Source organism: Ranitomeya variabilis, chromosome 6 (assembly GCF_051348905.1).
Source record: "Ranitomeya variabilis isolate aRanVar5 chromosome 6, aRanVar5.hap1, whole genome shotgun sequence".
NCBI lineage: Eukaryota > Metazoa > Chordata > Amphibia > Anura > Dendrobatidae > Ranitomeya > Ranitomeya variabilis.
The window spans coordinates 72,444,394-72,469,661 of NC_135237.1; positions in this window are offsets into that span (position 1 = coordinate 72,444,394).

Sequence of the window (25,268 nt, forward strand, 5' to 3'; positions counted from 1 at the left end):
CCTGGGCTCCAACACCGCCAGTTGCCGTCCAGAAGTGCTGTACGCACAGTCAGCAGTCGCTCCTCTGTTATTGGGGTTCAGTAACGTCAGCTGTTCCCCTGCTGTGTGTGTGGCAATCCCTCCTACCTCCTCCACCTCCCCCTCCTGTCCCTGGGCTCCAACACCGCCAGTTGCCGTCCAGAAGTGCTGTACGCACAGTCAACAGTCGCTCCTCTGTTATTGGGGTTCAGTAACGTCAGCTGTTCCCCTGCTGTGTGTGTGGCAATCCCTCCTACCTCCTCCACCTCCCCCTCCTGTCCCTGGGCTCCAACACCGCCAGTTGCCGTCCAGAAGTGCTGTACGCACAGTCAACAGTCCCTCCACTGTTATTGGGGTTCAGTAACGTCAGCTGTTCCCCTGCTGTGTGTGTGGCAATCCCTCCTACCTCCTCCACCTCCTCCTCCTCCACCTGTCCCTGGGCTCCAACACCGCCAGTTGCCGTCCAGAAGTGCTGTACGCACAGAGCCAAACACCTCGCCAATGTGTTATTGGGGTTCAGCACCGCCAGCTGTTCCCCTGCTGTGTATACGGCAACGTGTACTGCGACCGCCACGCAGGCACAACAAGTTACATTTAAGGGAACCTGTCCCCCCCCCCCCAGGCGTTTGTTACTGAAGGAGCCACCTTGTGCAGCAGTAATGAATGATGGAAAGGGAAAAAGTGCCTCTTTTCGTGGTGCTCCTTGCACATGCTCAACCTAACACTTATGAAATGTGTCCCCTCACAGCGTTAAACCGTCCGGTAGGTGGAACTTTCCTTTGTCGTGTGACGCAGCACAGCCATCATTTTTACCCCCTTGGCGCCGTGCGCCGCCTCCTCAGCGTTGTTTGAATCTGTCCCAGAGCCTGCGCTGTTAGGTTAGCCCTTGGCCATGCACACATTTTGCGCTGCCCGTCTTCTGACATCATTTGGTGTCAGGCTGGCTGCGCCTGTGCGGGTGCGCTGGCCGAGATCCTGCCTCGCAGTGTCGTCTAATGTAATCCCACCGTGGGCCTGGGATCCATGGACATGCGCAGTGCATATCTGAACCTCCACCTCTCACTCATCTCCCTATGGCTTCTTCAGACTGTTCGGTGTCAGCTGGTCCCTAATAGCATGCCATGGCCGTGACACCGCACAGTCTGAAGAAGCCGTAGGGAGGGGAGTGAGAGGCGAGGATATGCACTGCGCATGGCCACGGATCCCAGGCCCGCGGTGGGATTACATTAGACGACACTGCGAGGCGGGATCTCGGCCAGCGCACCCGCACAGGCGCAGCCAGCCTGACACCAAATGATGTCAGAAGACGGGCAGCGCAAAATGTGTGCATGGCCAAGGGCTAACCTAACAGCGCAGGCTCCGGGACAGATTCAAACAACGCTGAGGAGGCGGCGCACGGCGCAAAGAGGGTAAAACTGATGGCTGTGCTGCGTCACACGACAAAGGAAAGTTCCACCTACCGGACGGCTTAACGCTGTGAGGGGACACATTTCATAAGTGTTAGGTTGAACATGTGCAAGGACCATAATTAAAAGAGCTAAGTTTACCTTTTCCAGCATTAGTGCTGTACACGATGGCTCTTTCAGCTACAAACGCCTGGGGGGGGGGGTTAAAGGTTTCCTTTCAACTTGCTCGAGTGCAGGCTTCGGCCTACACTCCGCTCCCCCTGCTCCTCCTGCTGACCCCGGGCTCTAACACCGCCAGTTGGGGCCCGGTACTGCTAGCTGCACAGAGAAAAACACCAGCCAATGTGTCAGTGGGGTTCAGCACCGCCAGCTGTTCCCCTGCTGTGCAGCCGGCAACGTGTCCTGCAACAGCCACGCAGGCACAACAGACCCAAAGCTGCCGCCAGTGCAGGCTTCGGCCTACACTCGGCTCCATCTCCTCCTCCTGCTGACCCCGGGCTCTAACACCACCAGTTGGGGCCCGGTACTGCTAGCTGCACAGAGAAAAACACCAGCCAATGTGTCAGTGGGGTTCAGCACCGCCAGCTGTTCCCCTGCTGTGCAGCCGGCATCGTGTCCTGCAAAAGCCACGCAGACACAAGAACTGAAATTGAAGGGAACCTGTCCCCCCTCCCCCAGGCGTTTGTACGTTTTTAAGGCCACCTTGTACAGCGGTAATGCTGCATGTGTGCAAGGTGGCTCATAAACGTATTCTCCTCGCACATGTGGAACTGAAAACACGTCTGAAATGTGTCCTCTGTGTGACCATTTAACCGTCCCGGGGGTGTGACTTTCCTTTGTAATGACACGCTGCAACCCCCTTGGTAGCGCTGCCTGTCTTCTGGCATCATTGTTTGGCTGCCTGCGCCTCTGCGGCCGCCCTGACCCACACAACGCCCCTCGGTGTCTTATTTCTTGGGACTGCGAGGGTGTGTTTGATGGGCATGAGCAGTGCATCAGTTCGCCTGTCCCTCATCTCCTTCCGCCTTCTTCAGACTGTGCGGCTTCATGGCCGTGGCATGCGATAAGGGATCAGCTGACGCCGCACAGTCTGCAGCGGGTGTAAGGACCCGAGTGCGAGAAGCGAACATATGTGCTGCGCCAGGCCATGAAGCACAGCCCCGCAGTGTTTTAACAATGTTAAGACACCGCGGGGCTGGGATTCATGGTCATCGCGAACCGCACCGGCCGACATTAAATGAGGTCAGAAGATGGGCAGCGCTAACAGCGCTAGGCCAGGGGATAACACGACAGCGCAGACTCCTGTACAGCAAATAACAACGCTCAGGAGGCTGCACCCAGCACCAAGGTGGGATTCTTGACATCTGTGCTGCGTCTCATTACAAAGGGAACTCGCGCCTCCAACACAGTTTGACTGTATAAAGGGCTAAATGTTATACGTGTTCCATTCAGGGTGTGCAAGGAGCCAAATTAAAAGAGCAACCTTTGACTTGTGCAGCACTACTGCTGCATAAGCTGTGGCTCTTCTACTTTGTAACCCCTGAGGGGGGGTTAAAGGTTACCTTTGAAATCGGTTCAAGTAGGCTTCGGCCTACACTCTGCTCCCCCTGCAGAGCCCGGGCTCCAACACCGCCAGTTGGGGCCCGGTACTGCTAGCTGCACAGAGCCAAACACCAGCCAATGTGTCAGTGGGGTTCAGCACCGCCAGCTGTTCTCCTGCTGTGCAGCCGGCAACGTGTCCTGCAACAGCCACGCAGGCACAACAGACCCAAAGCTGCCGCCAGTGCAGGCTTCGGCCTACACTCGGCTCCATCTCCTCCTCCTGCTGACCCCGGGCTCTAACACCGCCAGTTGGGGCCCGGTACTGCTAGCTGCACAGAGAAAAACACCAGCCAATGTGTCAGTGGGGTTCAGCACCGCCAGCTGTTCCCCTGCTGTGCAGCCGGCATCGTGTCCTGCAAAAGCCACGCAGACACAAGAACTGAAATTGAAGGGAACCTGTCCCCCCTCCCCCAGGCGTTTGTACGTTTTTAAGGCCACCTTGTACAGCGGTAATGCTGCATGTGTGCAAGGTGGCTCATAAACGTATTCTCCTCGCACATGTGGAACTGAAAACACGTCTGAAATGTGTCCTCTGTGTGACCATTTAACCGTCCCGGGGGTGTGACTTTCCTTTGTAATGACACGCTGCAACCCCCTTGGTAGCACTGCCCGTCTTCTGGCATCATTGTTTGGCTGCCTGCGCCTCTGCGGCCGCCCTGACCCACACAACGCCCCTCGGTGTCCTATTTCTTGGGACTGCGAGGGTGTGTTTGATGGGCATGAGCAGTGCATCAGTTCGCCTGTCCCTCATCTCCTTCCGCCTTCTTCAGACTGTGCGGCTTCATGGCCGTGGCATGCGATAAGGGATCAGCTGACGCTGCACAGTCTGCAGCGGGTGTAAGGACCCGAGTGCGAGAGGCGAACATATGTGCTGCGCCAGGCCATGAATCACAGCCCCGCAGTGTTTTAACAATGTTAAGACATCGCGGGGCTGGGATTCATGGTCATCGCGAACCGCACCGGCCGACATTAAATGAGGTCAGAAGATGGGCAGCGCTAACAGCGCTAGGCCAGGGGATAACACGACAGCGCAGACTCCTGTACAGCAAATAACAACGCTCAGGAGGCTGCACCCAGCACCAAGGTGGGATTCTTGACATCTGTGCTGCGTCTCATTACAAAGGGAACTCGCGCCTCCAACACAGTTTGACTGTATAAAGGGCTAAATGTTATACGTGTTCCATTCAGCGTGTGCAAGGAGCCAAATTAAAAGAGCAACCTTTGACTTGTGCAGCACTACTGCTGCATAAGCTGTGGCTCTTCTACTTTGTAACCCCTGAGGGGGGGTTAAAGGTTACCTTTGAAATCGGTTCAAGTAGGCTTCGGCCTACACTCTGCTCCCCCTGCAGAGCCCGGGCTCCAACACCGCCAGTTGGGGCCCGGTACTGCTAGCTGCACAGAGCCAAACACCAGCCAATGTGTCAGTGGGGTTCAGCACCGCCAGCTGTTCCCCTGCTGTGCAGCCGGCAACGTGTCCTGCAACAGCCATGCAGGCACAACAGACCCAAAGCTGCCGCCAGTGCAGGCTTCGGCCTACACTCGGCTCCATCTCCTCCTCCTGCTGACCCCGGGCTCTAACACCGCCAGTTGGGGCCCGGTACTGCTAGCTGCACAGAGAAAAACACCAGCCAATGTGTCAGTGGGGTTCAGCACCGCCAGCTGTTCCCCTGCTGTGCAGCCGGCAACGTGTCCTGCAACAGCCACGCAGACACTTGCTCTTGTACCTTCTGCTCCCCATCCTGGTTCCAGTACCGTCAGCTGGTTCCGGGCAGAGCCTTTGGCTTAGGTGCCTCCCTCTGGGTATCCGAGTTCCACCAACGTCAGGTGGTCCTTGGTAGTGCTTTCAGGCACGGGTACCTCCTGCTTAGTAACCGGGTTCCAGTAACGTCAGCTGGTCCTCGGTAGTTCCATTGGCTCTTGGACCTTCGGCTACCCATCCGGGTTCCAGCACCGTCAGCTGGTTCTCGGCAGTGTCTTTTGCTCTTGTACCTTCTGCTCCCCATCCTGGTTCCAGTACCGTCAGCTGGTTCCGGGCAGAGCCTTTGGCTTAGGTGCCTCCCTCTGGGTATCCGAGTTCCACCAACGTCAGGTGGTCCTTGGTAGTGCTTTCAGGCACGGGTACCTCCTGCTTAGTAACCGGGTTCCAGTAATGTCAGCTGGTCCTCGGTCGTTCCATTGGCTCTTGGACCTTCGGGTAGCCATCCGAGTTCCAGTTCCATCAGCTGGTTCTCGGCATTTTCTCAGCCTTCTTGTACCTTCTGCTACATTTCCAAGTTCAAGAGACTAAACACGATGACCCGGAAGACCACCCCTAAGATGACGACGACACCAGAGACGACAACCACCGTGATGACGACGACCCTGGAGACGATGACCCCGAAGACCACCCCGATGACGACGACCCCGGAGACGACGACCCTGAAGACCACCCCAATGACGACGACCCCGGAGACGACGACCCTGGAGACGACGACGACCTGGAAGACCGAGAAGCAGAAGAACAAGAGGCTGCAGAACAAAGAGCAGAAGAACATTAAGCATAACACAAAATATCAGAGCAAAAAATATTATCTAAATTATAAGCAGAAGAAGACTAAGCAGTGTATGGGGGTGAGTCCGTTCCTCCTCGTGGTGCCCCTGGATAAAGCCTGATGCTGCAGGCCAAACTGAACGCGGACAAATGTAACTGTTTTGTGACAGGCAGAACGGAAGGTGTAATCTTCAAACTTTTATAGATAACAACTACGGCAATGCCTGTCACAAATAAGAATATGATGAAGAAGTAGAATATGAAGAAGATAATAGTAAAATAAAAAGAATATGAACAATGTAACCAAAAAAATAATAGGTAGAAGATGAAGAAGAAGATGAATAAGGTGAAGAAGTTGATGTCAAAGAAGCTGATGATGAGGATAATGAAGAAGAAAGTGTGGGAGAAGTAAAAAAGAAGGTGAAGGGCGTGGAAGTAGTGAAACATCAATATCTGACAAAATAAAAAAAAAATGAACATAGTCAAAATCTTTCTAACGCCGAACGTCATAAAAAAAAATAAAAAATCCTGCTATTCTATTAGATTGGGCTAAACCTCTGTGCCTTTAATGTCTCAGCCACGTCCCCCAATACATCCTACATTATTCTTAGTTGTTTTCCTTCATGTAGAATGAACCTACAAGTTTATAAAGGGTTTATTTTAATTCCGATATTTTCGTCCCATTGACTTGCATTGGGATCGGGTATCGGTATCGGATTAGATCCGATATTTTGACGGTATCGGCCGATACTTTCCGATACCGATACTTTCCGATATCGGAAAGTATCGCTCAACACTAGTCACAACATCCAACACTACAACGTCATATGGTCTGTATTAGCAGGAGGCAGAATTACACCATGGTTAAAGAGTACCTATCCATAAGAGTACCTATCCATATGTCTCCATGTACTAACTAATGGGTCTACCACATTTAACTTCTGGGTCTCCAAATTGGATACATGGCCTGAGCTTACCCTTTATGCCTTGGAGGTGCTGTCCTGTCCTGCGGCAAGTGTATTGTCGAAACATGTGTTTAGTATGGCAAGGGGTGTGATCACAGACAGCTGCATCTGACTGTCCACATCCCATGTGGGGAAGCTAAAATTCTTTCAAATGAACCAGGCATGGATCCCACATGACTTGTCCATGCCTTTTGGATGACTAGACAGCCAGTCTTCAACTGTTTTTGCCATTCATTTCATTTGGATGCCTCTTCACCAAATAAAAAACCCAAACAACTGTGTTGGCTACCTCCTCCTCTGCCATTTCCACCGACACTGCCACGTCCACCTTCTCATCCAATTGGACCGCCACCCCTTGGTTGTAACTTGTTAGCTTATTTGGGTTCATGTTATGTTCTTTTAAGTCAGTTCCCTAAAAAAACACAAAAAACACAAACAGTGTTGGATTACTTCTCCTTGCCTCTTTCATCTATATCACCAGGTCCACCTTTTCCTCCACTTTGACCTGCTCCTCCTGGTTCAAGTATATTATTTTTTATTTCTGCTCTGCCTAGAGTAGGGACAGGATGCAGCTGTAGTAAGGGGCAGTATTGGGTTTTGTGTGTGCGCAGTTTTCCAAAAACACTCACTATGTGTACTCTGCACCCATGTCTCTGATAATACTGTGCATACAAATACATTTTTCTACTATTAGGCACCTATGTCTGATACTACTGTGCCAAAAATCCCCTGTGTGTTCTCTGCACCCCTCTCTGTGGCTGTGGGAGTACTGTGATTTAAGCCTCTGCGAGTACTCAGATACCCCACCTGTGGGAATACTATCCCAAATGCATCTTTCTACTCTTCAGCCGTGTCTGTAGGAGTAGTGTTGCCCAAAAATTATTCTACTCTGCAGTCGTCTTTTTGGGAGTAGTGTGCCTGAAAAAAATTGCAGTATGCAGCTGTCTTCTTCCCATTTCTGGGTCATAGAAATTATTTTATTCTACTGCTGTTTCTATATGAGTAGTGTGCCTAAAAACTAATTGCACTTTACAGTTGTCTTTTTGTGAGTACGTGTCTAAAAATTAATTCTAGTCTACTGCTGTATCTGCACCAGCTTTGGCTGTGTGCTAGCAGCAGGGTGAGAATGTCAAAAGCACACACAGCCTGCACTTTCTGTCCGAATGAAAAGATGGTGGAGGAAGCAGAGTAGGAGAAGGAGACAACATGTACATTCTAAGCTTGTGAGCAGGGACCTCCCTCTTCGAAAAGGTTAGAGGACGGCTGTAGTGAGCATTACCAGCCAACTTAATGGCTAGGGGCTGGCCTCCGCACTTTTGCACCCTGTTCCCTCAGTGGCTGTGCAACTGGGGCACTCTGACCACCTCCTCGTCCTCTGAACTGCCCACATCACACGGATAGCCTTACTCCATGTGGGGTCTAGGACCTCATCATCCCTCATTGCATCATCACACCTCTCCAGTCTGTGTATGCGTCAGTTGTGGTGCAGGGCCTCATCTTTCAAACTTTTGAATAAGATGAGTGGTAGACAGAGATTCAAAAATTTAAATCCAAATTAACTGATTTAATGACCATTCAGTTTCACTGTGCCATCCGTGTGTATGCATTAGTGGTGGGAGACTTTGATGGAAGCTGCTGAAGTTGGAAAGCTATTTTATTTATAACAGTAGAAAACAATACAATTAATGAGAACTTGTACATCATAACAAGGGTCAGCAATAACAAAACCAAATAACCCCACCTGTCTGGCACCACTCTCGCTATATAATCAAACAAATTACACTACACGCCTGGCTTCACTACCACATATAACCTATTATTACCACACCACACAAACTACCCATAAACTACACATAACAACTACTATACAAAACTAATACAAACCACACAAAATACAAACAATTTTTTTCCCCTATACTACAGCAAACCTTACCTTATCTAACTACACCCACCACCGCTGATCCGGCTCCAGCACTCCAAGTTCAAGGAAAGTTTTCTGAACTCGGTTCGAACCCTAAAGTCTCACCAGACAGGGCCTGGGCTGGGCCAGACCAGTCCTTATAACACCTCACAAACCCTGCTCCCCTCCTCCCCAGAAGAAACCCCCACCTAACTAAATACACCCATGAAATGCTTAATTATAGACAATCAACATTTTCTTTTTTCTTTTTATTTTTTATTTAATTTTTTTTCATATATATATATATATATATATATATATATATATATACTATATATATATATATATATATATATATATATATATATATATATATATATATATACATATATCCATATCAAAACCCAAACTTGCTCAAGTTCAGCACTTGCAAGCCGTTACTATCTTTATGCATATTTCCAAAACAAAAACCTGGGGTGAGAAAAGTAGCCCACCACCAGGAGGAATGTGAAGCACTACCAGATTAGGGCACCTTGAAGGAGAAACCCCCTCCACAGGTAAGAAGCCCCTGGTGCACCCAATCTCTCGTACTCCGAGGAGCGTACCTTCACCAGGTCACCAAAGATGTTAATACAGACCTCATCCACTGGGAGGAATTTACTACCCATTGAGACTAAGCACCATGCATTCCGCATAAAGTATCAAACACTATGCTAACTAGAAAAAGCGTGGCCATCCACCAAGGACTCTGAACGCCCCATAGGCCCATTCAGCATAGGAGAGACCAGCCAGCCTAGGTCAGCCGATGGAAGCCCTTACCCTGTTATACACCTCTGTACTAAAGGGACAGTGAAGCAGGAAGTGCTACATACTTTCCAGCATATCAGCACAACTCTCAGGAGGACAATTCCTGTCCTGTACTTCAGATTATCCCTCATATACAGCTTACCCTGGAAACAGTGCCAAATCAAGTCGAAAATACTTAGAGGGGATCTGTTTCAAATTTAAAAGACCCAACCTCCAGATCCCAAGTAGGGCAATCCCTGAGGGCCAATGGTTTCTGAAAATGTGTAGACAACATCCTCTCATCGAGGAGTTTCCTCGACAGAGTCCTCACCTCCCACATCCCCATTCCCCACAGATAAATAGCTTACAAAACCGAAGTGATGTAAGCCAGGAGGTGCCCGTGCGGTGTGACAAGATCCTTCAGACGGCACCTTGTCTCCCATTCCTGGAAGAAAGGCTGTAGCCACCCCTACAGGAGAATAGCCCTCTCTTTCCAGAGGTTTGCTATATTTAGTTTCAAAAGGGTGTTTACAAGAAACACCACAGGGTTGACCATATTTAACTCCCCTGGTCTCCTGGGATACATTAAAAAAGGCATAGATGCTCATGAGGAGAACATTATTTTACGTCTATACAAGTCACTTGTGCGACCACACTTAGAATACTTTGTACAGTTCTGGTCTCCGGTGTAGAAGAAATACATAGCTGAACTGGAGCGGGTGCAGAGAAGAGCGACCAAGGTTATCAGAGGACTGGGGGGTCTGCAATATCAAGATAGGTTATTACACTTGGGGCTATTTAGTTTGGAAAAACGAAGGCTAAGGGGTGATTTTAATTTAATGTACTTATTTATGTATTGCCAGGAAGGTGAGCCCTGCTGCATAGTCAGTCATATGCACTCCATTAGGCCTTGGAACCCACATAGTGGATGGGCCCATGAAAATCCACTTCACAAAATGCATTTTGTACTTCTGTACTCCATGGTTTTACACATTGCCAGCAAGGCGGGCCCTGCTGCATAGTCAGCCATATGCACCCCATTAGGCCTTGGAACCTACATAGTGGATGCGCCCATGAAAATCCACTTCACAATATGCATTTTTTACTCCCGCACTCCTTTGTTTTACATATTGGCAGGAAGGCGAGCCCTGCTGCATAGTCAGTCATATGCACCCCATTACGCCTTGTAACCCACATACTGGATGGGCCTATGAAAATCCACTCATATTTTTTAATGGTATGATGGTTTCCTCTTTGCAGAATTATTTACAGGACAATTTGGCACTTGTGTTTGCCATGTTTTTAACACTAAGTTTCAGATACGGCTTTAAAAAAGGCTAATCCTTGAAATACAAAGCAATTTCTTTGCAAACTACAAAATTCAAGGAATATTAAGATTGAATAGTGTGAGTGCGTACATTTTTGTATATATGTTAACAATAACATAGAAAGGTTAATAAGTACATATAAGGATTACATAAATATACTGATTACGCATATATGAAGATTAACTTCATAAAGTCTACTTAGATCATCACCAAGAGGCTTTTAAATATCATCCGTCTGGAATATCCGAGAAGCAATACCAAGACAGAGAACCTCTGGGAGATTTCCTACACTGCATGGGCATCCCCAATTTTGCAGGTATCAGCACATTGTACATGTACAGGTACCCCAGTTTGGGCATCTGTCTTAGTCATGTTTCTCTGGTCTTATATAGTGATTTACACTATGTAGTAACTCTAGTTTCACCCAGACCTTCAAGTGGCCACTTTTCAAGGTTTGATGAAACTGAGATATCATGGACTTATCAGACAAGGGGCCATAAACCCTTAGAAAATAAAACCCACAAGGATTTAGATCAAACCACCACAGGCAGAGTTTCAGTAAACCTTAATGTTTTACAATGACAAACAGCAAACATATAGAGGCTTCAAACTGTTTGTGAAGTGAGTAAACAAATATTTAGCAAGATTGTGTCACTATGAGCATTGTCTGTCACATCTGTAAATGTTTTACAAGACATGCAGCTATGTGATTGTCTGAATGCATTCGGTGTACAGTATTTCAATCTTGTTTAAAAATCACCATTTGTATATTCGCCATTTGTACATTTGAGGCAGCCAAAGTTATGGCTCTCAAGGAAAGAAACTAATATAGTGGACAGAGCTATATTTGTAATGAACTACTGAACCAACCTAACAGCATTGCTTTATCAAATTTATATGAAGTTTATTGTCTCCAATTTGAGGAACCAGGCAACACAAAAAGGAGCTTTTCAAGTTAGCTCTTTAAGGTACACAAATGTGAAGTATTTGCCATCAAGGATGTGGCTTTACCAATGTGGGGTACCTTTTTAACCCCTTAGTGACGGAGCCAAATTTTTGAAACTTGACCAGTGTCACTTTCCATGGTAATAACTCTGGAACGCTTCAATAAATTCCAGTGATTTTGAGACTGTTTTTTCGAGACACATTATACTTTATGATAATGGTAAGTTTAGGTTGATATGTTTTGTGTTTATTTATAAAAAATATCAGAAATTTGAGAAAAATGTTAAAGAAATAGCATTTTTTAAACTTTGAATGATTATCCTTTTAATCCAGATAGTCATACCATAGAAAAACATTAATAAATAAAATTTCCCACATGTCTGCTTTACATCAGCATCATTTGTAAAATAGCATATATGAAAAGAGGTTGCCGCGCTGAAGGCACTTACAATTTGAAGTGTAGTCCTATGTAGAAAATGTCCGTATAATACAGCAAAAACCTCTTCTCCACTTATCATTTGTAAAATGTTATTTTATTTTGTTATTGTTTTAGGAGGTTTAAAAATGTAGCAGTAATTTTTCATTTTTTCAAGGAAATTTACAAAATTTATTTTTTTAGGGACTTATCCATGTTTGAAGTGACTTTATGGGTCCCATATATTGGGAAACCCCCAAAAGTTATACCATTTTAAAAATAGCGCCCCCTGACATATTGAAAACTGCAGTCATGTAGTTTATTAACCCTTCAGGTGCTTTTCAGGAATTAATACAAAGTGGCATAACAGAAATGAAACTATGTATTTTTATCACCTAAATGTCGCTAACTTTTGAACAGGTTACAACAGCTGTCAGACTCTAAGGTCGATATTTGGTCATGAATTGCCATCACAAACATCAGGACCACACAATCATGATCTGAGGGCACCAATTGGGATAAAGAGGAAGCCCCCCACATTCTGTTAACCATTTATATGATATAGTCATTATTGACAGCAGCATCTAAGGGGTTAAACAGATTTCGACGGTGCAAAGACTGATCGTGGCTGATGCAGCAAGTTGTCAGTTAGAGTGTTCAGCTGACAGCTGCTGGATTGTCACCTGTATGGAGATGCTATTCTCTTATATATCAGGTCAGTTAAAAGACATATTGGCTGTCATTAAGGGGTTAAAAATACACTATTACCATCACAGCCCCCCTTGCCCAAACTTCACGGACCTATAATAGTACAAAGCATGTTCACCCAGGTCATGTCATCGGAGATAAGGAAGAGACATTGCAGGAGACAGATTTAATAATTAGGGCCAATGTAGTGGTGTGGGTCTCTGAGACTTGTAATGCGGTGAATGATCTGCCAAATAAATCCCCAATGGGGGTACAGTTTTTAAAAATACATTAGTGCCATCGCATGCCCCTCGGCCAAACTTCAACGGCCTATAACAGTACTGAGCACATTCACCCTGGTGATCTAGTGGCAGGTACATTTTAGATTGCAGGAGACCGAGTTAAGAAGTAGGGCCAATGTAATGTCATGCCAAATTCCCCAATGTGGGATCCTTTTGTAAAAAAAGAGTGCCATCACAGCCCCCTTGGCCAAAATGCACCGTACAGAACACGTTCACCCTGGTGAACTACTGGCAGGTACAGGACAGATTGCAGGCGACCGAGTTAAGAAGTAGGCCCAATGTAATGTCATGCTCAATTCCCCAATGTGTTGTCCTTTTTTAAAAAAAATAAAGGAGTGCCATCACAGCCCCCTTGGCCAAAATGCACTGTACAGACCACGTTCACCCTGGTGATATAGAGGTTCTGGATGAGGAGGATGAGGATAAGGAGGAGGATAAGAACAAAAAGACCAAATCTGGAAGCATATACACATGTGTGGTTGTGAAGAGGTGCATGAGAATACACCTCCCCAAAAGAGAGAATGTATTTGAGGTTATGTTTCGCTTTTTTCACTTGGTGGTGTACAGAAGTCTTTCCCAATCCAGGCCTTGTTCATTTTTATAAGAGTCAGCTTGTCAGCATTTTCAGTTGACAGGCGGATGCCCTTTATCTGTTATAATTCCACCAGCGGCACTAAAAAACCTCTCTGACAGAACGCTAGCGGTAGGGCAGGCCAGGACCTCCAAGGCGTAGAGAGCCAGTACATGCCACGTGTCCAGCTTGGAAACCCAAAAATTAAAAGGCACAGAGGAATCATGGACATTTGTACGATCTGCAAGGCACTCCCTCAGCATCTTCCCAAGCATTGCACTTCTTGTGACAACACCCCTTGCCTCTGTGCTGCCACGATGGGAGGGTCTGAGAAAACTGTCACAGAACTTGGCCTTTGTTCCCCTGCCTGAGCTGGATTGTACTTCTGTCTCTCTCGCTTGGAGTCCTTGGTTGTACAACAATCTGACGCCTGCTGCCAGCATTCTCATATGGGAATTTTCTAAGTAATTCCGCTACTAGGGTCCTGTGGTACTGCAACATTTTAGTACACCTCTCTGCCTCAGGCAGAAGAGATTGAAAGTTCTCCTTGTAGCGTGGGTCTAGAAGTGTCACCAACCAGTAATGAGTGTCACCCAAAATTTTGATAATCCGAGGGTCACGTGAAATGCAGCGCAACATAAAGTCAGTGATGCGTGCCAGACTGCTAACAGGCAAGACTTCTGTGTCCTCACCAGGAGGACGACTGACCATGCTGTCCTTCTCCTCCTCATCCTCATTCTCCTCCTCCCTGTCCTCAGGCCATCCGTGATGAACAGAAGCTAATACAGATGTGTTTGTAGTACCGTTTATGGTGCATGAAAGTAGCTCCTGTTCTTCCTCCTCCTCCTCATTGCCTACCAATCCACATTGAGAAGACATGAGGCTGGGCTGAGTGTAATCCCCCTGTATGTTTCCTTGCTCCATGTCCTCGTGCTCCACCTGCAATGCATCCTCTTTGATTGTGAGCAGAGAGTTTTTCAGAATACTGAGAAGCGGGATGGTGATGCTAATTATGGCGTCATTGCCGCTGACCATCTTGGTGCAGTCCTCTAGGCTTTGGAGGATGTTACACATGTCTGACATCCATGTCCACTCCTGAGGTCTTATGTGTGGAGTCTGACCTGAAATTCGACGGCGTTGTTGATGTTGGTAGGTCAACAACGGCCCTCTTCTGCTCACAAATTCTTTCCAACATATGCAGCGTAGAGTTCCAGCGCGTGGGGACATCACACAACAGTCAGTGAGCTGGAAGCTGAAAACGCTGCTGAAGCACGGCAAGGGCGGCTGAAGCTGTAGCTGACTTTCTAAAATGGGCAGACAGATGGCGTACTTTCACTAGCAGATCCGGCAGCTCTGGGTAGCTTTTCAGAAAACGTTGAACCATGAGGTTAAGCACATGGGCCAAGCAGGGTATGTGTGTAAGCTCACCTTGCCTCAGAAACACCACCAGGTTATGGCCATTGTCACACATGACCATGCCTGGCTGTAGGTCCAGCGGTGTCAACCAAACATCTAACTGCTCTTTAAGCGCTGTCCACAACTCTTCTGCATTGTGCAGTTTGTCACCTTTACAAATTAGCTTCAGCACAGCCTGTTGCTGCTTGGCTGAGGCAGTGCTACAGTGCTTCCAGCTTCTGACTGATGTGTTGATTTCAGACATGGAGGATGAAGAGGAGGAGGAGGAGGAGGTGCAGGAGCTGTAGACTGTGGGGGCAACCCTGATTGATGTAAGGACAGAAATCCTCGGCGTGGGGAGAATGTGTTCCATCCCAAGGTCTGACTGGGTCCCGGCTTCCACTATGTTAACCCAGTGTGCCGTCATTGAGATGTACCGGCCCTGCCCACAAGCACTTGTCCACATGTCCGTGGTTAGATGGACTTTCCAGGTAACAGCATTGTTGAGGGCACGGGTAATGCTGTGGTACACATGCTGGTGCTGGTGTAATGCCAGTACGGCACACCGGGAGAAATGGTGGTGATTGGGACTGAGTACCTTGGAATGGCTGCCACCATCAGGTTGCAGAGAGCTTCCGTCTCAACAAGCCTAAAAGGCAGCATTTCTAGTACAAGCAGAAGAGAAATATTAGAATTGAAGACTGTGGCCTGTGGGGCGTTGGCTGGATATTTCCGCTTGCGTTCCAAAGACTGGGTTATAGACAACTGAACACTGTGCTGGGACAAGGACGTAGACAGGCTTGCTGATGGTGCTGCTTGACTGTGGGCCACAAGAGGTGCAGGGCTAGAGGCATCTTCACATGCACGGTGTACTGGGGATTGGCTTCTACGCAAAACAGTGGAAGAAGCAGTGGTGTGACCAGCAGGCAATGGTCCTGGAGCCTGGGGTTTGTTCCACAATGTCGGGTGCTTTGCTTGCATGTGCCTGATCATGCTGATGGTGGTCAGGCTGGTTGGTTTTGCTACCCCTGCTGATGCGGGCATGGCAGGTGCTGCAAATGGCCTGTTTTGGGTTATCGGCAGAGTCTTTAAAAAATAGCCAGACTCGGGAAGATCTCACAGGTGAAATGGCAACTTCACTCATGATGGTGTTACGGGGAACGGATGCATGCCTTCTGTTTGTGGCCACCACACTGCATCTTCCTGCCTGTTGGGGGATATGCCTCCTTCCCCATTTGTTCTGCTGTCCTCACTATGCATGTCCTCCTGCCAGGATGGGTCAGTCACTATGTCATCCACCACCTCGTATTCCACATCCGCACCCTGCTCCTCCTCCTGACTCTCTGGCAATTGTGTCTCATCATCGTCCACCTCTGTGTGACACTTTCCCACCATAGCTTTTGTGTAACAGGGACTGGTCAAAGCTTTGGGCAGCTCTACATGCAATCTCATCTTTTCTTACTTCAAGTTAACCAACAGAGATTTCTGAATCTTGAAATGGGAACATAGCATAAGCAGGAATTTTAAAACATAACTTTTAATGTGTTATAAAATAAAAAATTCCTGCTTATGCTATGTTCCCAGACCTTTGGTAGGATCATTTGATACGTCTAATATTATATTTTGCTTTTTTCATATGAATCTTGAAATGGAAAACAGAACAGCTTTTCAGAGTGTCCAAGTGTGTCATCAGTTGTCACAGGGCACTCGGCATGGTGGGAGGAAGGAGGATCAGGGTGAGGAATATCCTGGCCACACTCACGGCTACTCAGACTTGACCGTGTGGAAGACAAGGTGATGGTGGTGGCTAAGTGACTGGAAGCATTATCCGCTATCCAACCAACAACCGTTTCACACTACTCTGGCTTGAATAGTGGTGTGATGCGGTCCCCTAGAAACTTGGACAGGAAGGTCGAGCGAGAAGATGTGGGTTTTTGTTGTTGCCCACTTTCACCTTGCCCACGGCCTCGTCCTCTGGATGTACCATCAGCATCACGTCCATTTCCCCGTCCCTTGCCCCTTGCCTTGCCCATTTTATATGGACTACTGCACTATTTCAAATGCTCAACACAAATGTATTTAGTAGCGAAATAATATGTGATCAGTATGCCTGCAAATCTACGATTTTTCAAACCCAAACACCAGGCAGGCCTTAGCCTGACCTAACAGACTGTATTCAATTTTTGGGGGTTTTTTTAAAGTTAATTTATGCAAAATAATGCTGTATAGAATTTGAGTATCACACAGCCAAAAAATAAGTACACCGTCCTACAATGCCCAAACTTGGAGCAGAGATATATGGGAGCTCTCAAAGAAATACCGCACTGGCAAATCTGTGTCCTTTGATTATTTTTATGCTAAATAGTGCTGTCTTGAATTTGAGTATCACAGCCAAAAAATAAGTTTACCGGCCTCCAATGCCCAAACTTGGAGCAAAGAGATATATGACGGCTGTAACGGAAATACCACACTGGCAAATCTGTGGCCTTTCAATTTTTTTATGCTAAATAGCGCTGTATAGAATTTGAGTATCACACAGGCAAAAAATAAGTACACTGGCCTCCAATGCCCAAACTTGGAGCACAGAGATATATGACGGCTGTAATGGAAATACCACACTGGCAAATCTATGGCCTTAGAATTTTTTTTTATGCAAAATAGCGCGGTATAGAATTCGAGTATCACACAGCCAAAAACTGAGTACACCGGCCTCCAATGCCCAAACTTGGAGCACAGAGATATATGACGGCTGGAAGCGAAATACCACACTAGCAAATCTGTGGCCTTGGAATTTATTTGGATGCAAAGTAGCGCTGTATAGAATTTGAGTATCACTCAGCCAAAAAATAAGTACACTGGCCTCCAATGCCTAAGCTTGGAGCATAGAGATATATGACGGCTGTAACGGAAATACCACACTGGCAAATCTGTGGCCTTTCAATTTTTTTTATGTGAAAAAATGCTGTATAGAATTTTGAGTATCAGACAGCCAAAAAATAAGTACACCGGCCTCCAATGCCCAAACTTGGAGCACAGAAATATATGCAGCGCCCCAGAGTCCTGGTCGTTGCAGTACTATGGCTCCGCCACTAAGGGGAGCTATGGTGCGTCCGATGGCACTGAAGGAGTTCATCTGATCACAGACACCAATACATTTCACAGTCGGGCCTCCGGGGGGAGCTAAGGGTTCTATTCATTAGGCCACTCCCCACCATAGTGGGTAAACTGGGGGTCAGGCAGGAAGTTAGATCAGAAAGCTGACTGGGTTGGAACCAGGCAACACCTTGTGGCAGAGGGTGTTGTGGGGAAGATACAGTAGGGTCTCTGTCAGGGGTGGGATCCTGACAGAGGCTTGGCAACTTGAACGAACGTAACGGGACCGTGCCTGCTCCAGGTAGCGGCGGTGCCCAAGGAAGGACTAGAAGAGAGATAGATTGTGCTGAGTGAGAAACGAGATCACGCAAAAGGAGAAATACCAGTAGGGGTCGTGCTGTAAGACCGAGGCAACATCCTACTGAGGCGCACTACCGGTGGTCGGAACGCCGAGGGAGTATAATAACATTCAGCTTCAAGCAATACTCCAAACAGCGGCAGGACAGTCAGTCTAAGGCGGGCTGTCTAACTTAAATCACCTATGCAGTCTTGGGGGGCAACTTGTGGAGAGGGGCGACTCTAGGGTCCCGGAAGAGCTCCGAGCCTACCCGTCAAACGGGTGCCGTCCCAACCAGAACACCAGGGAGGGACGGAGGATTAGCAGAACATCATTTAATTGAGTTGTGAGGGAACTTAAGAAACAGACACAACAGTTGTGGGGACTTTCCGTAAGCACAGCAGGGAAGGACCACAACACAAAGCGCTAGAAGGAAGGCACCGATTTCCACCTGTGAGGAGAACTCTGAAGGTGCCATTGGACCGGCCGGACTTACGCAGCCTGGTGAACCGTATTCTGGACTGAGGACCCAGAGATCTTCAGTAAAGAGGTAAAGAGACTGCAACCTGGTGTCCTCGTTATTTACTGCACTGCACCACCACAGCCTCATCACCAGCATCCGTTATATCTATTACACTGTGCGCCCCTCGGCAGGGTCACGGACCGGGCTTAGCCACCGTGACAACCCCGGAGCAGAGACTCAGAGGCCCGGCACCGGGTACCCCTCGGCCCTGCGGCAGTGGGGGCGCTACAACTTGGCGTCACGAACAGGATCTACTTAAGCTTGAGGAATCAGGTCATGTGTGCCTTGGAACTGTGATTCGTTGTACCTGGACTGTACTTTATTATAAAGACTGTGCTGCGCCATTTACCGCCAAAATCCGCCGCCATTATAGCGCTGAGGAGAGCGCGGGAGAAGAAGAGGGGCGTGGAGTGGGCGTAGGCAAGCTGGAGAGCGCGAACAACAATGGCCGCCCAGTCTAAATATTTCTGCACCGTGAGGACGTGTCCGTCAGCAGCAGAGATCCGCCTCCTAATCCTCAATGGAGGGCGGAGACCGAGAAAACGACACCGCCCACGAAGGAGAGAGCGGGAAAAATACCAAGAAGCGACCCACGTGGAGGACGCTATGGCCAGCAGCTCCGAACCCGACAGTGGGGTTGAAGTGGAGGTCTCCCCCAACTACCCAGATGAGCCCAGCAGCCCATTATCCGTGGACAGCACTGAACTTCTGCGGGTCGAGATGGAGAACCTGATCGACCAACTCCTCCAACTGAACATGAAGGCCCAGGCTCCGCACCAGGCAGCGCCGGAAGAAGGTCCTCAGGCGACGGATCCTGCACCGTCACCGGAGCAGCCACTGAGATCCTCGTCGACACCGCCGGAGGAATCTGCCGCGGAGGAGGCCCCTGCATCGGCTGGTGAGTCCGCCGACCCCGTCCCACCGGCCGAGGGCTTACTAGTAGGCCCCGTTGCGGCACCCCCTCTCCCCGGGACCCATAGACTCCAACGCTTGTTGCCCTGGGAGGAGGCCACGGGCATGGAACACCGCATGAAGGCCCCGATCGCGCCAACCACCCTGCTGTGTGAAGTCAGGGCAGAGCGCACAGTGTGTCGCTGGATGAACCCGGGCTCTAACCTTATGGGGTTCCCCGGGGTGAAGACCCAGGAAGGGGAAATGGTACAGGCCCTAAGCTGGGAGGAATATCGGGTCCAGCTAGAGCAACAGTGGAAAGAGGAGGAGAAGACATACCAGGCCGGGCTGGAGGCCCACAATCAAAAAGACCTGGCGGTTAAGGACCGGGCCCGCAAGGATCCCACTGCCCAGCAGGCCCCGCGCAGGCAGGGCACCGTCATTGACTTTAAGCTCCGTGGAGGCTGGGGCTTTATAAAGGAACCGGGTCTATATGCCGAAGTTTTCGTTAACCGGCGGGATGTAGAATCGCATCTCAGAGAGGGCCACCCAGGCCGGGATCTTTATCCGGGGGATGATGTCGTTTACACCCGGCACCTTGGGGAGAAGGGGTGGTTTGCCCTGAACGTCCACAAGAGGCACAGTTCCACGACCCCCTTGCCTAGGGTGTCCGAAAAATTGTCATCCGTGGCCAGGGTGCCCCCTTGTGACCGGCCCATAATTACCACCGAGACCACTGTGGTCACCCCAACAGACACAATTGTGAAGACCACGACTTGCCGTGTCATGACCTCCACCGCTGTTGTGGCCACGCAGGAACCTCCTCAGGTGACCAGCGTGTTTACTGCCCAAAGACTGAAAACTGTGGGTACACAGACCCCCAGATGGGACGACAGACTCCCTTATGCAGTACCGGGCGGCTCGCAATACCCAAAGGGGTTGCCCCCGCCGGTGCTGCCTCCTGGGTGGTTTGAGTAGATGTTCCCGTACACTGCTTTAAATATGTACATAGTTCTTAACTGTTGGTTTGTTGATTTCTGATGCTGCTAAAACCCGTCCAGGGTTAACTCTCAAGGGGATCCTTCTGTTGACCCGGGATCCCTATTGTTTTGTTTTTTGTTTGATTTTTCCAAGTTTTTGCACAAAGTTTCCAGAACTGCTGAAATCATGAACAGTGCATGATCCGAACTTCTTGTACATAGTTTGCACCTTATTAAAGGTGCTCCCTACTGGTTTTACTTAAAGAAGGACTCTTTGTGAAGATACCACACTGGAACCTTTGTTGAGTATGGACTGGTAGCTTGAGAAGGCGTGCTACCTCATAGAGACTTGGTCCCCTCTTAAAGGGGATATTCAATTGTCGCACTTAAACGATGATATTGCTTTAAGATAAGTAGCAATAATGTTTGACGAAAGAAAATGATGATAATGTTTACATCAGTAAGTTATATGTGTTCAACTAGTTAATTGTGAAGAAATGCTGATGATGTTCTCTAAAAAGGAAAAGTGAAAGATAATGAGAAGGTTTGATGTTGTGTAAAGAAAATGGTTGATAACGTTGGTAGATAATTAGGATAGAAGGTAAACCCTGAGTCCTCATAGGAGTCATGTAGAGATGGTTCAGTGCTCTTAAACTGAAAGTATGTTATGTTCTATACTGTGTATAGTAGTTGAAAAAACAGAAGGCTCGGGCTGAAAGGAGCGGTCCTGTAAGAAAGGAGAGGCAGTACGTCTGGCGCCGTTAGGACAGGCGGTCCTGCAGATTTAAAGAAGGAGAATGAAAAAGTTAAATTGCCTTATAATGTGATTATAAGAAGGTCTTTAGTGGATGCAGAGTGTATGTCCTTAAAGGCAATGTTAAATTATTGTTCAACAATTTTGTACTTCGTAGAATACCCGGTTGGGTAACAGGAAAGTTATTTATAGCCTGTTGCTATGATATCTAACCATGTTTGTAACGTTCAAGTGTCCTCACCTCCCATAAAGGGAAGCTCTGTTTAAGTATACTTAATGTTCTTGCACTCAACAAAACTGTATGTCTTTTTGCTAACTTGTATTGTTGTTTTCTTCCCAGTCCCGGAGTACTGTGTTTAACCAGGGGGGAGTGCAGCGCCCCAGAGTCCTGGTCGTTGCAGTACTATGGCTCCGCCACTAAGGGGAGCTATGGTGCGTCCGATGGCACTGAAGGAGTTCATCTGATCAGGTATCACAGACACCAATACATTTCACAGTCGGGCCTCCGGGGGGAGCTAAGGGTTCTATTCATTAGGCCACTCCCCACCATAGTGGGTAAACTGGGGGTCAGGCAGGAAGTTAGATCAGAAAGCTGACTGGGTTGGAACCAGGCAACACCTTGTGGCAGAGGGTGTTGTGGGGAAGATACAGTAGGGTCTCTGTCAGGGGTGGGATCCTGACAGAGGCTTGGCAACTTGAACGAACGTAACGGGACCGTGCCTGCTCCAGGTAGCGGCGGTGCCCAAGGAAGGACTAGAAGAGAGATAGATTGTGCTGAGTGAGAAACGAGATCACGCAAAAGGAGAAATACCAGTAGGGGTCGTGCTGTAAGACCGAGGCAACATCCTACTGAGGCGCACTACCGGTGGCCGGAACGCCGAGGGAGTATAATAACATTCAGCTTCAAGCAATACTCCAAACAGCGGCAGGACAGTCAGTCTAAGGCGGGCTGTCTAACTTAAATCACCTATGCAGTCTTGGGGGGCAACTTGTGGAGAGGGGCGACTCTAGGGTCCCGGAAGAGCTCCGAGCCTACCCGTCAAACGGGTGCCGTCCCAACCAGAACACCAGGGAGGGATGGAGGATTAGCAGAACATCATCTAATTGAGTTGTGAGGGAACTTAAGAAACAGACACAACAGTTGTGGGGACTTTCCGTAAGCACAGCAGGGAAGGACCACAACACAAAGCGCTAGAAGGAAGGCACCGATTTCCACCTGTGAGGAGAACTCTGAAGGTGCCATTGGACCGGCCGGACTTACACAGCCTGGTGAACCGTATTCTGGACTGAGGACCCAGAGATCTTCAGTAAAGAGGTAAAGAGACTGCAACCTGGTGTCCTCGTTATTTACTGCACTGCACCACCACAGCCTCATCACCAGCATCCGTTATATCTATTACACTGTGCGCCCCTCGGCAGGGTCACGGACCGGGCCTAGCCACCGTGACAACCCCGGAGCAGAGACTCAGAGGCCCGGCACCAGGTACCCCTCGGCCCTGCGGCAGTGGGGGCGCTACATATATGACGGCTGTAACGGAAATACCACACTGGCAAATCTGTGGCCTTTCAAATTTTTTTATGCTAATTAGCGCTGTATAGAATTTGAGTATCACACAGCCAAAAAATAAGTACACCAGCCTCCAATGCCTAAGCTTGGAGCATAGAGATATATGACGGCTGTAACGGAAATACCACACTGGCAAATCTGAGGCCTTTCAAATTTTTTTTATGCTAAATAGCGCTGTATAGAATTTTGAGTGTCACACAGCCAAAAAAATAAGTACACCGGCCTCCAATGCCCAAACTTGGAGCACAGAAATATATGACGGCTGTAACGGAAATACCACACTGGCAAATCTGTGGCCTTTCAATTTTTTTTATGTGAAAAAATGCTGTATAGAATTTTGAGTATCAGACAGCCAAAAAATAATTACACCGGCCTCCAATGACCAAACTTGGAGCATGCAGATATATGAGGCCTTTTTCAGTGAATTTAAAACACCAAAAAAAATAAAAAAGGGGGCACAAGGGTAGCACACACAACTATGCTACGTATGCCTAACAAACTATAACTTTTCAACAGGCCTCAATCTGACAGAACAGACTGAATATTTTTTTTGGAGGGGGGGGAATTTTTGGAAAAAAAAAATAGGTATATAGATAGTAAATAAGCTGCAGCAGCAGCAGGCAGTTTTGGAGCTTTGGAAAGGATGCAGTGGGACCAATGGACCCACATACAGTGCCTGCAGGACTTGCACTGATGTGGATATGCTGTGCCCTGCCTACCTAGCGCTGCAATATTGGGACTCACGAATTAACCCTAAAAAGGCTTTTGGTTTCTGAGGAGTTGTGAATGTAAGAGTTGCAGACCTACACTAACTCTAAAACCACGATTCTGACCCTATCTCGGGAGCAGCTCTCCCTATTCTCGCTGAAACAGGAACAGAATGTGGTGAGCAGGGCGGCGCCAGGTTTCTTATATTCAGGATGATGCTGTATGGCCCAGCCAATCACTGCACGACCACAACAAAGATGGCTGCGGCGTTTCATGGCCTGGCAGTCAATCCCTGCACTGTGATTGGGTCTCTAAAGTCTGCCAAAACTGTTGGGTGGAGACTGCAGTTACCGCCGAATAATACTGGAAATGCTCGCTGCTAGCCAAGTACGCCGAGCATAGCGATACTCGGGCGAGTAACTAGTAGTGGCGAGCATGTCTTCTCATCACTACCAAGAAATCAACTTCTCCAAAATAAAATATTGGTTCCGTCTAATCAGAATGAAACGTTGATTCGCTGTATTGGTACATATGATCATGGTGCTGTGGAGGTAAACAGAATACTCTCTAATTATTGGGACCTCCTAAGAGAGGATAGAGATTTCAATGATAATGTTTCACAATATGCTACCATCACATATCGAAGAGGCCATAATTAAAGATCATGCTGGTACCTAGCCACTTTCCATCAAGTAATTAATCTGATTGTGATTGCCTTAAAAATAAGATAATTGGAAGTTACAGATGTGGCCATTGCAAGGCGTGCAATTTCATTCTAATAACAGTTTAATAGTCCAAAACAATCTGTGAAAATTTATGATATAAGAGACTTTATAAATTGCATAACTTCAGGGATCGTTTATGCCACCAGATGCCCATGTTCTCTTCTTCTCTTCTGTGGGCAGTAACTTAAAAGGCGTGTATTGCAACACATTAGTTCTATTAGAAATGGCTAAAATACACCAGTTTTGCGCCATATGCGATTTCACCATAGCTTGGATCCTCTGGCTATATGTTTTTGGGGCTAATAGCAGTTGCAGTACTAAAAATATTTGATAAAGGCAAAGATTTGCTAGTGGTGGGTGTAGCAGCTTAAGTAACTTAGTACTGGCTGAAATTCAATAACATTAGATAATTTCACATCCAAAATATCTATTGTTTTGAGAAGGAAGTAATAATAGATGATGTTAAATATCGTAACTTGACTCCTTCTACTGCTTTTAACTTAAATTTAAGCAACTTTATATTGATGAAATGCTACTACTGTTCAATAGGGGTGAATTGCCATACAAATCCTTAAATATATATTTTTTTGCTTGGTCCTTCTCTTGAAATTTATTACAGATCTATACAAAATGGAATATTAATAAGTCAATGATCATTCAAAATATTGATAACTGGTACAGTAGATATCATCCTGTAAGTTTTATACAACATGGAATATTATTGAACTTATGAACATTTAGTATATTGACAACATTTAGCTTAAGAGTAGTGTTGAGCATTCCGATACTGCAAATATCGGGTATCGGCCGATATTCGCTGTATCGGAATTCCGATACCAA